General features: G+C 36.8%; 1 long non-coding RNA gene across 1 annotated transcript in view; it reads right to left on the reverse strand.

The window, feature by feature from the left end:
* Positions 1 to 15,072, reverse strand: part of LOC105475583 (uncharacterized) — a 29,292-nt gene extending 14,220 nt beyond the window's left edge. Inside the window, exons 1-2 of the long non-coding RNA XR_983477.2 lie at positions 14,726 to 15,072; positions 8,986 to 9,143 (exon numbers count right to left, since the gene is read on the reverse strand). This is a non-coding gene — a long non-coding RNA (uncharacterized lncRNA). The remainder of the gene's footprint in view (positions 1 to 8,985; positions 9,144 to 14,725) is intronic.
* Positions 15,073 to 15,611: the final 539 nt, after the last annotated feature.

The following is a 15,611-nucleotide window of genomic DNA, read 5'->3' on the forward strand; positions in this document are numbered from 1 at the left end:
CAAACACTTCAGAGGAACAAAATGACACCATCTCAACAAGATTCTTCCCCCTATATTCTTCTCTGAATCTCCTGAATGTGTATGAAACATCAGTACAAACTAAATAATTCATGACAAAATTGACATATAAAGACTAAATCTGATGACCATAATATCCTAAGTAGTCTAACAGACTAAGTAAAATTTCATTAACTATTCTATACTGCATTCTCCTTGTCAGTAAAATAAAGATAATTGTATCTGTTTCACAGGTGATTTTAGCATTAAAGTAATTAATACATGCAAAGTACTCAAAATGGCACATGATATGTAGTTAATCTTCACCAATTTCAGATAGTTGGCACCTATGGAGTACATCCAGTTCTCAAGTTTTAAGAACAAGGTATTTTATATACAGCATTTCTCTCTGTCTCTGTGTCTATCTCTTCCTCTTTCTCTCTCTTGCTCTCTTTCTCTTCATCTTCTTTCTCTCTCCCCATCTCTCTTTTCCTCTTTCTAACATACACACCACACACAGGAATGATAGAGATTTGATTATCATTTACACCAAAAAAAAAAAAAATGGACTATCAGAAATAGAATTTTTCCAAGGCTACTTTAACATAAAACTGAGCCAGGAATAAATACAGTTAAACCTGCAGACTCCACGTTTTTTACTTTTTTACTACAGTTTTGAAAGACAAATATTTTATTATATTTTTATAGGAAAAGAAAGGATGAACTTGGAAACTCCAACAGTCTCACTACTTATTTGCCGTTTGTATATTGTCTTTGGTAGAGCGTCTGCTCAAATTTTTCACAATTTTTAGTGGGTTTATTTTCTTGCTGTGGAATATTAAGGGTTCTTATGTTCTATATACAAGTCCTTGTGAGATATGAGATTTTTCACATAGTTTCTTCTGTTTTGTAACTTGCTTTTTCATTTTCTTGTCTTTCTCTGTCTCCCAGGCTGCAGTGCAGTGGTGCAATCTTGGCTCACTGAAACCTCCGCCTCCCAAGTTCATGTGATTCTCCTGCCTCAGCCTCCTCAGTATCTAGGCTTACAGGTGTGTGCCATCACACCCAGCTAATTTTTTGTGTTTTTAGTAGAGACGGGGTTTCACCATGTTGGCCAGGATGGTCTTAAACTCCTGACCTCAAGCAATCCACCCCACCTCAGCCTCCCACAGTGCTGGAATTACAGGCGTGAGCCACAGCACCTAACCAAGACCTTCTGTCTATATACATGTGCTCCTCAAAATTGAAAAAAACAATTGAACTGAATAACGAGAGGAATTTATAATCAATTATTACACAGTTATTTAAGACAAGCAGCAAGAAAACACTGAAGTTTTAAAGAAATGGCAATGCCATAGAAAAATTATGACATCAAGTGTAAATATCTCAAGATACAAAATTTTACTTGCATGTTTATATTAAGTGAAACTATTTCTGCTCAAAAAAGTAAACATACTATAAAAGTCCGGATGATGGCTATTTATTTCATTTGAGTGGCTTTACATGTCCTTTTAAAATGTGTTTACTTTTAAATTTTATATTATGAACAATTATTCATTTTGCCAACCCAATCTGTTACAAAATTTCTTGTGAGAATTCCACAAATTTAACTGCTATAGAGGAATTCCAGTTCACTGAAGACAGAAATTCAGTAAGATGCATTTTTGAAATACAGTGCATAATAGAATGTCCCACATTTGAATGAAACTTGATAAATGTTTATGGAATTGAATTAGCTTTATGTTATGTGTGTTCTCATTGAATTTTATTTTCAATGCAACAATATTTGTTTTACTACACTTTATATTTTAATATGACCATTTTGCTCACAGACCACTGTAGTCTAGAATGCAAGGAGCTGCTATTTACAGGCACTTCATGTCTCCAGCAAAACACATATATTTTATTTATTGTATGTTCTCAATAAATTAGAGTCCATTTTAAAGCACCATTTTTAAAATGATTTAAATAATGAAGTGACTTCGAAATTTCCATTGCATTCAAAAATGTACTCTGAAATACTATTTTACTTATATGTTTTAAAATTCATTTTTAGTCATTTTCACGTGTGAAAAAAACATTTTCTCTGACTGGACATAGCTCATCTGCTACTATGCAAAAAGACTATTATAACCTGCAAAACATAATATAAACCTTTGGTATCACCTATTCTTACAACTGTGTGACTGTATAGTCGAATGACTACTTCCTTTTACAAAAAACTCTTCCTCACTGTCCTAAGTCAGCAGCAAATTAAAAGAAAAGACAAAGGTTGGAGGGAATAATTGGTGAGTATGCAACGTTGCTATTGCCCTCTGTAACAACAGAGAAGCTACTTAACTCAAATTTGTCATAGTGCTATTAAACTATGGTGCATTCATTATTCTTCACAACAAAATCCCCTTGTAATCAGGTTAGAGTTGAGAGAACGTGGTTGTATTCTAAACATGAAGCTTTTTTAATGTGGTTGACTTGGCAAGATTTACTATGCATTTCATCACTAGATGTCGTCATGCATATTAATTTTTCTTTTTTTCATGTATCAGTTCACTCTTTTCTAATTAATTCACATTTAGAGCATCTGACTGATCACAGGAGACAACTTTGTAATTAATTCAGCCTGCTCATAGAGGCAAGTATTTTCAATTAAAAAAAAAAGAAAGAAAAGAAAAGAAATACCACTAATGATTTTCTCAAGAACTATAACCCAGTACTATCATTTTACATCTACACGAAATTGCCCTCTTCAAAGCCACTAATGACCTCAGTGTTCAACCAAAATTTTTTTGACTTTTTTGCAGTATTCTATATCATATCTCCCTTTTTGAAAATTCTTTCACCTTGGTTTCAATGTATACTTTCTTGGTATAGTTTCTTCTCACCTTGCTGTGTGTACCTTCCCCAAATATTTTTGGAATTCTTTCATTTACCCATTTCTTGAGTATTATTTTTCTAATAGTTCTGCTATTAGCCATCTTCCCCTTTAACTCTAGTGGTTAGTCTTGCCCTCTCCCATGGCTTCATAACCATTTATACACAAATGATTCTGGAAACTATATTTACACGCAGAACTGCAAAAGGCATGCATACCATCGAAGGAGAAGGCAAGCCCAACTCTTCAGAGTGAAAACTCACCATAAATGATAGGCAAGGCTAGGCTATTGAGTACTGACAAGCAGTCTTGTCTGCAAACCAGACCTTTCTTCTGAGCTCCAACCCTGACTTTATACATCAAGAACAGAACCTTCAAACTAAGGGTATCAGTGATCTATTGCAGTGTTACAAACCACTTCAAGACTCTGTGGTTTGAAGCAAACACTTATGAGTCTGTGGGCAATTATGCAGATTTATATCAGCCTCACCTTATCATAAGTGGACTTCCTCATTTGTCAGCATACGAGCTGGGATGGGGCCTGGCCAGTCTAGGATAGGCTCACATGAAATAGGTCAAATTGATCTACTTTTCTCTCAAATCTCTCTAGCAGGCTAGTCCAGGTTTATTGCGATGGTAGCAGTGGGGATCCAAGAAAGGAAGCAGATTGTACAAATACATTGTCAAGCCTCCGCTTTTTCCACTATCCCAAAATGAATCACATCACCAAGCCCAAAGGCATTGAGGACACTAATGTAATCTATCGACCCAACTCAACATGTCAATATTACTACCTATTATTTGTTGCTTTACCTCTTCTTCCACTCTGAACTGCCTATGTTATTTTCCAACTGGATCAACTGCCTACATTTAATAAGTCACAAAATTCTGTTGATTCTACCTCACAGACATCCACTGCTTTCTCAAGTTTCTTCCACATATACTGCTGCTATGGTGAGTTCCCATCTTTCACCTCAATACTCTAATTGGCCATGTCATCCCCAAATGTGACCCCCAAAATCTATCTTTTACATAGAAATCACTTTGGTTCAGATCTTTCTGAAATATAAATGCTATCAGGAAACAGCATACAAGAAGCAGTTTTTTCTTGCCCTTAGCATAAACTTCCTATGTGACTCATATGAACTTTCATGATTGGGTGCTTATATTCCCACCTTCATTCCTAGCTACTTGTCTTCTCAAATTTTATGATCCAGCTATAACGAATTACATTTAGTTGTTTTGAATGAACCACACACTTATTTGCACATGCTACTCTTTGGCTAGAACACACCCTTACATGACTAATGAGGAAACAAGGGAATTAGTTGGGTTTGGTATATATAGCCAAGAAGTTAATCCAGGATTGGAAATTTCCTGAATGTAAGAAAGAAATAAAGTAATTTTACCTACAGTTAATTACTGTAGGTAAATGGTGTTCCACTATCAATTGTTGAGTAACAGCCAATCCAAACTTAGTAGCATAAAACAACTACAATTTATTATTCTCACAGAATCCATGGGTCAGATATTTGGACAGAACACAACAGAGATGGCTTATTTCTGCTCTGGAACCACAGTTGAAAGCTTCAAATGCATACAAAGCTCCCAAATCCTAGCTACACTACCTTACTTGCTCTATATATGCTACAGCATGTATGAATGTATAACTGCAGCTTTACCCTGTCCCTGCACCCAATTCCCTTTGTGGCCCTGCATAGCAGCTTTCTCTCCTTTGTAGCTATAAATAGCAAAGGGTTCTGCCTTTCATCTCTTCCAGTATAATTGTGTTGTATTCTACCATCAAAATGATGGCAGTGGCGACCCATCTAGAGTGGCTGCTGCCATGACACCCCTTCTGAATTAGCAGGGTGGGAGCCTTGCTCCTAGCTACAGCTGTGGCTACCCAGTCATGGCTACAGACCAGGGCATCCCTGTGATCTTGGGGGCTGGGAGCAGGCAGGAGACCCACCTTTCTGGGTGCAGTTGTAGCCACCCAGCTGCAGCTGTGGACCCAAGCATCTCTGCACTCTTGGGGGTCCAGGAAGGCCCCCTCCCCATGCAGGCTCAGAGGTGCCTGCTTCCACTGCCTGGCCTCTCCCAACTCTTGGCACTTGCTCCAATCTTGGAGCAGAGTTGAGGCCAAGCCTAGGCACTGTTGCAACCTGGCTGGATGCGTGCACACTCGGAGCAGCAGTAACATGCCACCCCTCCGCTTCCTCAGCCACCTCCAGACTTTGGCCACCAATGAACATGGAAGGGAGGCTAAGGGGAACTGAGGGCAGCTCAGCCCTGGCCTGTAGGTACCCTCGACATGAACAGCCAGGGCACCATGAACAGTGGCAAGATGCAGACAGACTCCTGGACATAAGGAGTGGGTCCCCAGTAAAGCCCCACTCAGGCCCAGGGAAGGCCTGAAGCCTGGGGCCAGTCTTCCAGCCCCCACAGACTAAAGTGGAAACCTATGGTGCCTACCCATAGCCACCCATGGACCAATCAGCATGAGATTTCTCCCCTCCAAACCCTATAAAAACCCTAGACTCAGTCAGACTTGAAGAGGCAATGGGACAACCTGTCTGTGGAGAGGAGTCTCCACAGGGTCCCTGGTAGCACAAGCTGTGCACAGCCTGTCAGGCTGAGTGAGCCTGAGAAAAACTCGGCAATGGCACCACTGGCCACAGAGGCCATGGAAAAACAACACCTCAAATATCCTGTAATGAAAGGAACCTTTAAATCATATAAAATACCAAGTCTTGCCTCATCTTCAACACAGTAATCATATATTGGACTACACAGCAAAATGGCAATTGAAAGAGTAAGCTATTCTCTTCTTTAAAAAAAAATGGAAATATTGTTCATAATTGTGCCAAATTCCTCAAACTCTCCTCACCTAACCTGAATCTGCTTGTGCTTATTTTACTTTACAGGTAGTAATTTTGACAGCAAACTACATCTACCACATACAGAGCTGGCACTTTGCCTGACACCTATCCTATAATTTTGTAACTCTACACTTGCAAAAATGTCTGTTTGTTCTATTTTTTTTCTTATTTATCTGTCTTCTTTAGTCTTTCAATGCCTGTACTATGATAGACTCCTCAAACCTAAGTCCAAAAGAAAAACACCATTTTTTGTATTTCTAAATCAATGCTGGGCTAGCTTCAGTTCTCTCCCAGTGAATGAGCAGAAGAGATTAGGATGTTATGTTCCTTTAGTTCTTTTCTTGTGTGTGAACTGGTCTCCAGTTGTGCTATTTACTGCTTTGCCTTTAAACTGCTTGGGTCTATCAGTTGCTTCCATATGCTATAGGGTTTCAGTGGTACAACACATATTGCAACAACGAGGCACAAAGTGCTATTCTCCTTGGGAAACTGAATTTGTATAGCCCACCACAGTGCCAATTACCATTTCTACTTCTAATTTTTTTGACTCATCATTGATTCACATGCATTCAATAATAATTGACTGAACTAGAGTAAGTAGTTCTACCTTGATGAGAATTTCAGTGCCCCATAAGAATGACATAGAAAACAACCGCAATTATATTGATTACCTACCATGTGCTGTTTTTCAATATCATTTCTCTATTCTTATAATATCTTAAAATATGATTATTATTTTTCCTTTTTGACAGATGATAAAATGGTGATTTTGGGGGATGAAATAACTGAGCCAATTTTATAGAAGTAGTAAATTTTGGAGATGAGAAACAAACATAATTTTGTTTTATTTCTTCCTTAGGTTTATGATTCAGATTTACAATGGAGTTGTCAGAAATTATCAGTTTCTTCTTGTGTGCCCAAGGGCAAATACACAAATATAGCCAAGTATATATATTTGATCCAAAAAACTGTATTCGTTGGCTTCTGGTGGTATGCCAAGTGTAGTCAGAGATGCTGGAGAGCAACACATGATAGAAGCATGGTCCTGCCACCCAGAGCTTACAGACAACCTAAAATACCAGTTGAAATATACTTGCTCCAAGCCTGGACCACCTACAAATATTCTCCTCATCCACAAACAAAGAAGATATTCGTGAAAACCATAAAAATATTACTGTTGCTGAGATGGCCAAAAGAAAGCTACTAGAAAAAGATAAAAATCCAGTGTCTGAAACACCATACCCATGATGAAGGAGGATACCTACTTCTAATTGTTTTCTAATTTCCAGTGTTTTAAACTCTGCTTATTTCTCTAGTTTAATAGTATTGGTTTTTTTTTTTTTTTCACTTAAACTTTACAAGGTGCCCCATGAAAGTCTTACTCTTTTTCCTAAAGGACTGAAATCTTAAACCTGAAGACATGATTCAAAAAGTCCGAAAACTACTAGTGTAGCAAGTCTTCACGATTCTCTGTTTTGCTTAAGCATAAACATTAAATAGAGTTTATATTTTAAAAAGTGATTTTTGCCCCATCATTACAAATGTTAACAGTTTTTCTATGACTAGCATTTGATTTACTCAATCTAGTATAAATTTGTATTATTTTTACATAAATGATATATAAATCAGTTTATAAGAAGAGGATTGGCTAGTATTTTCAAAATCAAAAAAGAAAAGAAAAAGAATATGGGTGCTCTGATCTTTTCCTTTGACAAACTATTTAAAATATTTCAAATGGTATTCAATTGAAGAGTTATCCATTATGTCATAACACATTACATGAAGTGATTATCACAAAATTTTTAAAAAATAGAAAGCCAGATAAACCTATATAAAAACAAAGAAATCTATGGGAAAAAATCAGTTTAAATCTTTGTGAGGGATATGGGGGAGGGGAGTCACACAAAAAGGAGGGGGAAAAAAACATGCTGCTTTTCATTGACTTTAAGCAGCTGCCGCTTGAGTGATTACAGCCTAGGCATTCCTTGAGCTGCAGTTGAAAATTTCCATATGTAAATTGGGTGGTTGCAAATTCTTTCAGTACTGCTACTATTTTTCATAACTTCAAACTCACATATTCTAATTGTTTGCAGTATGATGTTAGGCAAATGATTGAGTTTTATTGGCAATAAAGTTCAGAAACAAAGAGGTCAAGGACTTACTGAGTTACTTAACAAAAAACAAGGAGAGCTCCAGAGAACCCCCTCTTTAAATTGCACTTGAAGGTACTTCAAAGAAATATAAAAGGGGGAAAAAAGGCACAAAAACATCAAAAGTGAAAGAGGAAGTTCTGCATCCACATGCCAATTATGTTCCACTTAAAATAACTATGCCTACTAATATCCCGAAAATGTAGCAAATTGTATTGCTAATAAACACCTAATTTGGCTTAATACTGTCCTCAGAAATGTAAAACCCTTTCTTTCAAAGACAATGGCTTGTAAACTTTATACAATAATTGAAATCAACTCAAGAAACTTTAAGGAAAACCAGCTTTATCCCCATTTTCATTCATTATTTATTCTATTTGTTCATTCAGTAAACTGCAATTATTTGGGAGGAAACTTAGTAGGCACTCATAGTTCTTGAACCATTAAATTAATAAAAGATCAATGCTTCAAAGAGACATCTCTAGGGAGTCACTTCCTAGACTTCACTGCAGCCACAGTGAAATTTGAAATAAAAGAATAAAAATTATTTTAAGCAAATCCAATATATAAAAATCCAAATGTTAATAAGAATAAATAAATGGTGATTACTTATGCTAGAAATTAATTCTTCATTATACAAATGGTTTCCCATAGAAATCATTGTAATGGTGAACTGCTTGTCTATGTTAAATAACAAGAATTTATATAAAATGGAAAAAAAAATTTTTTCTTTGTGGCGTAATTTCCCTAATCCGTTTCCGAAAAAGATCCATTTTGCTAAGTTAATACTTAAATGGGACTGGTCAATAAAATTTACCCACTCTTACCAGACTATTATTAATAGCAGCAGCAAATCCATACGAGTCTACATCGACTCAATTCTTGCCTCTCTGGAAGAAAGAATTTGACTGAGGGGCATAGGGCAGATGTAGAGACGCAGGCAAGTTTTAGAACAGGAGTGAACGTTTGTTAAAAAGTTTTAGAGCAGGAACAAAAGAAAGAAAGTACACTTGGAAGAGGGCCAAACAGGCGACTTGAAAGATCCAAATGCCTCGCCCGACCCTTGACTTAAGGTTTTTCATACCTTGGCATGAGTCTGGGGTTTACATTTCTTCTCTCCTGAGTCTTCCCTTGGGTCTGCATGTGCCGTGGCCTGCCAGCACTTGGAAGAGGCCGCATATCCATTGTGTTTGCTGGAGTGGTGCACATGCTTATTTGAGGCGTTTTTCTCTTATCAGTGGACTGTTCCAGAGGAAAGTAAAAAACTAGTTAACCTGCCATGTTGCCTCTTAATGCGCATGCTTAAATTCACCCGCCCGACCCCTGAGAGCTTATTGGGAAATCCCTCATTACCAGCTTCAGGTGTTTTCTATCTATGGGGAGACTGACTTTTCCTGGTACTGGCTGCAACTAATTATTATCTTAGAGAGACAGTTTAACTGTAGCAGGATGAGCCACAGACAAACTCCTCAGACCCCGAGTTAAAGAAGGAAGGGTTTTATTCTGCCGGGGGACCTTGGCAAGACTCCTGTCTCAAGAGCCGAGCTCCCTGAGTGAGAAATTCTTGTCCTTTTTAAGGGCTCACAATTCTAAGGGGGTGCACGTGAGAGGGTCGTGATCATTTGAGGAAGCAGGGGGTACGTGACTGGGGGCTGCATGCACTGGTAATTAGATCGGAACAAAATAGGATAGGGATATTCACAGTGCTTTTCTATACAATATCTGTAATCTAGAGATAACATAACCAATTAGGTCAGGGGTCGATCTTTAACTACCAGGCCCAGGGTGTGGCGCCGGGCTGTCTGCTTGTGGATTTCATTTCTGCCTTTTAGTTTTTACTTTTTCTTTCTTTGGAGGCAGAAATTGGGCATAAGACAATATGAGGGGTGGTCTCCTCCCTTATTACAACTGCCTGACCATGATCTGATGGTTGCCTGATATTCTTGGAGTGAAGCCCTCCTCTGCTCCGATCATGTCAGACTAGTTACATACTCTAACAAGACTATTTGAATAACCGCTCTTAAAAGCTTCATCTTCTGAAGTCTTTGCTCTGCAGCCTGAGGTAGGTATGAACAAAAGCAGAGTCAGATTACTTAACACAATATGAGGGATTAGAGAGTCTTTGGGAGAGAATAATACAGAGGATGAAAGAGAATGAAGAGTGGAAAATAATTGTTGAAATAGGAATCAAATGCCTACAATGGGGATTTAATGCAATGATTGTGCAGTGTGTCACTACTTCTAGGTCTTCTTTTTGGAAGAATGCTGGAAATTAAACCCTGAGCCTGCCCTCAATGTGAATACAGAAGAAAGTAGACTATTCACAGGGAGACTCAATGTAAAATGTTTACATTAGCCATAATTAATGCTCTGATCAATTCATGAAATATTATTAAACACTACTGGCAGACAAAGAGAGGTTTTACAATCACATAGGTAAATATAATAGAGTCCCTCCCTACCTTTATATGAATAACAGGCAGAATATAATAGAGGGAGTTCAGGATACACAACCTCAAAATATTTTAAGCTGAAGGAATTTGAGCAAACCATGAAAGAAGAGATGTCTCTGTAACCTTGCCCCTGCCATTCCTTCCTGAAGCAGGTCATAAAGATGGGAAGGGTTTCCTGGCATTCTCTTAAAATAGGTTATAAAAGCTTTCTGTGAGAGGTGCCCTCCCTAAATCCAGAGAAATGAGCATTTTTGTCTTTGAAGACTCAAGAACATAGAGAAGAATCTGAGTAAACAGACTCTGATATGTTTCCCTCAGTTTACTCCCACTAGCTCATATTCCATTTTATCATATTTCTCCATGACTCTGCATTTTACATCAAATGTAGCATAAAAATATGCAAGTTTGACTGTTTCTTTTGGTCTTTCCTTACAAAAGCTCCAATGTCACCTAAAACTTATAATAAATACAATCATCCCTCAATATCCATGGGAGATTGGTTCCAGAACACCTAAGAATACCAAAATTTAAGGGTGCTCAAATCCCTGTTTTAAAATGGCACATAACCTATGCACATCCTCTCATATACGTTAAATAATCTCTAGATTACTTATAGTTTCTAATACAATATAAATGCTATATTAATAGTTGTTATACTGCATTGTTTTTATATACATTACTTTTATCATTGCCTTGCTATTTATGTATTTTGAATATTTTTGATTCATGATTGATTCAATCTATGGGTATGAAACCCACAGATACGGAGGGTGGACTATAAATCTGCGTGCTTTTCTCTTATTAACCTGTCTTTTGTTCTAGGGGCCTCAGTCATGAACCTAAAATATTTTACCTGGGTAAATTTCCTCCTTTATATCATCATAAACTGACTTAGTTTTGAAGATAGACAAATATACAAAGTTCTGGAAAGACAGAAAAAAAAGCAACTCAGACTTTCTGAGGTGATCAGGAAAATATCATAGAAGGTTGCAGGGGAGGAACAAATTTTCCTCTATGCTTTTATTAATGGCTGGGGGGATCTGTGAATTAAACTGACAAGCAGATTACAAAAGAAAAGGCTCACATATTTATTAATTTTTAATTTTACATGCACTATGGCATCATTAAAAAAAGTGAATACCAAAACGAGAAGCAAGATTTGGAAACTTATATGCCACCTTAACAGGGGAAAGGGTGGAGGATAAAGGTCACTGATGGGAGAGAAAAATGAATTTTGGGAAATGTAAATGGGACCTTATAAGAATAAATGGGAGACACAGTTTATGGCAGTGACTGGGTTTGGTGCAAACTTCTCATCTCTTTTCCTATGACAAGAGTCAATTTTCCCTGGTCAAAGAAACTTCCAAGGAGGGAATTTGGACATTTTAATTTTTTTTTTTTTTGAGGATCTATTTTTAGGCAGATATGAGGAGTTCACAGAAAGGCTCTTCATGCATTTGTTGATTCTCAAATGTCTTCAGCTCAAGATAATCCTTACGGCACTGTGGCATATTCTGTACCCTTTCAAGGTCAGAATAAGTTCACTTGTAAGAGAACTGTAGACCACATGAGTTAAAGAAACAAAGATAGAGAAATGGATATGGTGCATGTAGAAAGGTTCCAAAAAATGAGAAAGACATAAGTAAGAATGAATGTGTGAAAGACTCCACAAAGTTAAATTTCATAGAGTGATTATGTAACCTTTGAACACATAACACAAGCATCAAACTGTCAGAAGATGAGGAAAAGTCAAATAAGAATAGAGTACTAAAGGCTTTGTGCAGTGTGCTTCACAGTCTGGACTTCGATTCTTCATAAACAGACATAATAATGAAACAAAATGAGTTCTGGATCATGGGCTAAACCTATGACCACAAACAGGAGAGAGAATCTTGAGCAATGCCCTCCTGGCAATACATGTAGAAGAAGAAAGTATCTTGATGAGGTTCAGGACACACTATACCAAAATATGGCACCTTGACATACTGAATAGGTGGAGGAATTTGAGGAAATCACAGAAGCAGGAAGGTGATTCAGATCTTTTCTTTTTCACCTTCCCTGCAGCTGGTCATAAAAACTAGGGAGGATTTTCTGAGCTTCTCCTGAAACAGTTTATAAGACCCTCATTTGAGAGGTGAACTCTCCATACCTGGATAAATGGGTATAGGGAGAAATACCCATTTTTGTCCTGTTACATTTTTCCAAGAGTCTCTGAGATTCTTCATCAAATTTAGCAAAAGAAATACTCAGATTTCACCGTTTCTTCAGGACTTTATTTCCTTACATAGGCTCTCATGCATGTAAAACATACTCAATAAATCTGTATGCTTTTGTTAACTTGTCTTTTCTTACAGGGGCCTCACTCACGAAACTAACATGGGAAGAGGAAATTACATGTTTCCTCCCTGCAGTTTTCCAACATTCACAACTCAGTGGTTTCCATTTACATTTTTTCTTTACTGAAATGAGAAGAGTTGCTTCCTTCAAACATCCACATGAACAGAACTTCAGATAGATAGATAAATAGATAGATAGATAGATAGATAGATAGATAGATAGATAGATAGATAGATACCTATATATATATATCTTCACACACATCCAAAACATGATAGGCTATATTAGTAAAGAAACAGACCATGACAGTTCACATTACAGGATATTGAGTACTGCTGGGTGAAAAAAATGCCGCTTACTCATTACTTACCCTTTGAACAACTATTTAGTTTGATTATTAGCTTCAAAGGCCTATTTTAAGATGTTTATTTTCAAATTCTTTTTACTGTCATTTTGATGATCAGGCACTGTTAAAGAAAAAATTACTCTAATACTTGTTGAAACAGTAATGATGACTTCATTAGAGACTATTGCAACAAGGCAGAGAGATCAGGCTCAACTTGGAATGCAATAAGTACGAGTGGGGATTGATGACCAATGTGTAAAGTGAGGGATCTATGGATGGAAAATTACTAAGAAGAGGCATCAAGGGTAGGGAGATTCTTGCTAAAGTGACCCAGTAGGATTCTTGCTGAAGATAAGCCAAGTACTTATAAATCAATGATGGAGATGAGGAACTTGTTCAAATGTCAAGGGTAATCAGACCTCAAGGGTAAAGGGACTATCACTAAGCTGATTCAGTAGAATTCTTTCTAAATTTGGGATACACGGGCCTGGCAAAGACAGGATAAACATGAAAAGCCAAGACCAAGGCCAATTCAAAATGAGGGCTCGAGGGTCTTATCAGTGAGAGATTATTAGTGAAAGAGTCTTTGTCAGCATGCTATTTAAAAATTAAGAAAGGTAAAACATGTTAACAAGGGTGAACTATAGTAAGCTTTGCTCTGCCTGTCTACAGAGATGGAATAGACACTGCAGATAAAATGAGATGGAATTTATGTATCTGCTAAAGTGCATGTGCCAGCAGGAATTTAGAAGTTTCTACACGTGACATGTCTTTGCACTTTGTGTAGTATTCACAATCAAGCAAAGACAATATAGGATACCTCGACCTGTATGCTACAACTATAAAAATATATTTTTTTCTCTTTTCATGTCTACAGTTATTTTTCTGCTTCTTGTTTTTAAATCTCATATTACAGTTAACATAAAATAATGCTTTATACAAATAAACAATTCTTTATAAGATACTGTGACTACCTGTTATGTTTCCTGACAAAATTAATTATGTCTTTGCTAATCTACTCAAGTTCCAAATAGCATTATGCAGTAACTTATCAATACATACATCCTACAGGGAATATATTTTATCATCCAGGGTCTATAGACTACTTTTAAAAGAAAACAATCAATAAATTCTTTAGGCAGAAATTTATCATGCCATACTCTCTTTACAACACAAATTGAAATGAAATCCACCAAACAAGCACAGAGCAGTGACAAAGTCCATATGCAGGTTGTTAGATATTATTGGTATGTTCCCTCCTTTCTCTGGAAAAATTTCACTTTTTCCTTACATTTTTCAGGGCATCCTTTTCTAGATTAGCTCTTCGATGTATTTAAACCAGCCCCAGAGAGCTGAACTGAACAAATAATTAAAAGAAAACATAATTAGAGAATTTGGGGCCATATTACAAATATAAAAAGTATTTTTAGTAAATACCAAGTTGGAAGAAATGCAATAAAAGATTATATTAATATATTGCTAACAAAATATTAAATGATCAGTAAACATCAAACATGACCAAAGTATATTGTAGTTTGCCTGTTAGGGTAAAGAGAAAATGAATACTAAACTAAGCATCCAGCTCAATAACTTAAATAATTATAATCATCCAGAAGAATCCGCGAGGAAGTGCATAATAAACATGAATGCATACAGACATTTGTCAAACATTTCTGTGATATCCTTACATTAAGCCAAATATAAGTTATCATCGTCTTGGCAGTATTTATAAAAGTAATCCAATTTTGGACCAAATCCTGACAAAATGATTATAATGTTCATCGGGAAGATCAAGCTCCTATTTTTTGCAACAGTCTCTTTTCTTAGCTCCCATATAATAATGTTCTTCTCATTTTTCTTCTTCATCTAGAGGCTTCCTTTTAGTCTCCTTCATCAGATTTTCTTCTTTGGTTTTAAATATTGGAGTTCTTCCAGTACATGTACCAGATACTTTCAAGACTCAATATGCAGTTCCTAGAAAATATCCAAATCATTATTCAACATTTTAAACAAAATTCTATGATTCGCTACTGCATTCTTGGGCTAGAACTCTTGTCTGTGCTCTCACTATATTCCACAGTCTGCTCAACATCTACACAGACTGAAGAATAAATCACAAAGGCCCCTTAAAGCAATGGATCCAAAATTGAACTCATCTATTTTCTGAACAGGTTCTTCTCTATAGTCCCTTTTCTCCATAGAGCTTACCATAATTCCATCCAGTTTCACAAGAGATCCTGAATCACCCACGACACCTCCATCACATTCAACAGTGTTCAGAAATTCATCTTCAAAACGTTTGGCTTCTCCTCCTGAATATATTTCCAATCTATTCAATTTTCTTAATTTCCTCAAAAAGCAACTTAGATGAAGTCACTATAATCTTTCACCTGGACTCTGCCATAGCCTTCTGATGGTTCAGTCTCTTATCGGTTTTCTTCCTCTTCCAAAGAATTCTCTATGCCACAGTCCAGAGTGAGATCAGTCTCTAATATCCTCACATTACTTATAGGAGAAATACAAAAAATTCTTACATTGGCATGTATAGTTTTATATGGTCAACTTCCTGCCACT

The sequence above is a fragment of the Macaca nemestrina genome, chromosome 4 (assembly GCF_043159975.1).
Source record: "Macaca nemestrina isolate mMacNem1 chromosome 4, mMacNem.hap1, whole genome shotgun sequence".
In the NCBI taxonomy this organism is placed as follows: Eukaryota; Metazoa; Chordata; class Mammalia; order Primates; family Cercopithecidae; genus Macaca; species Macaca nemestrina.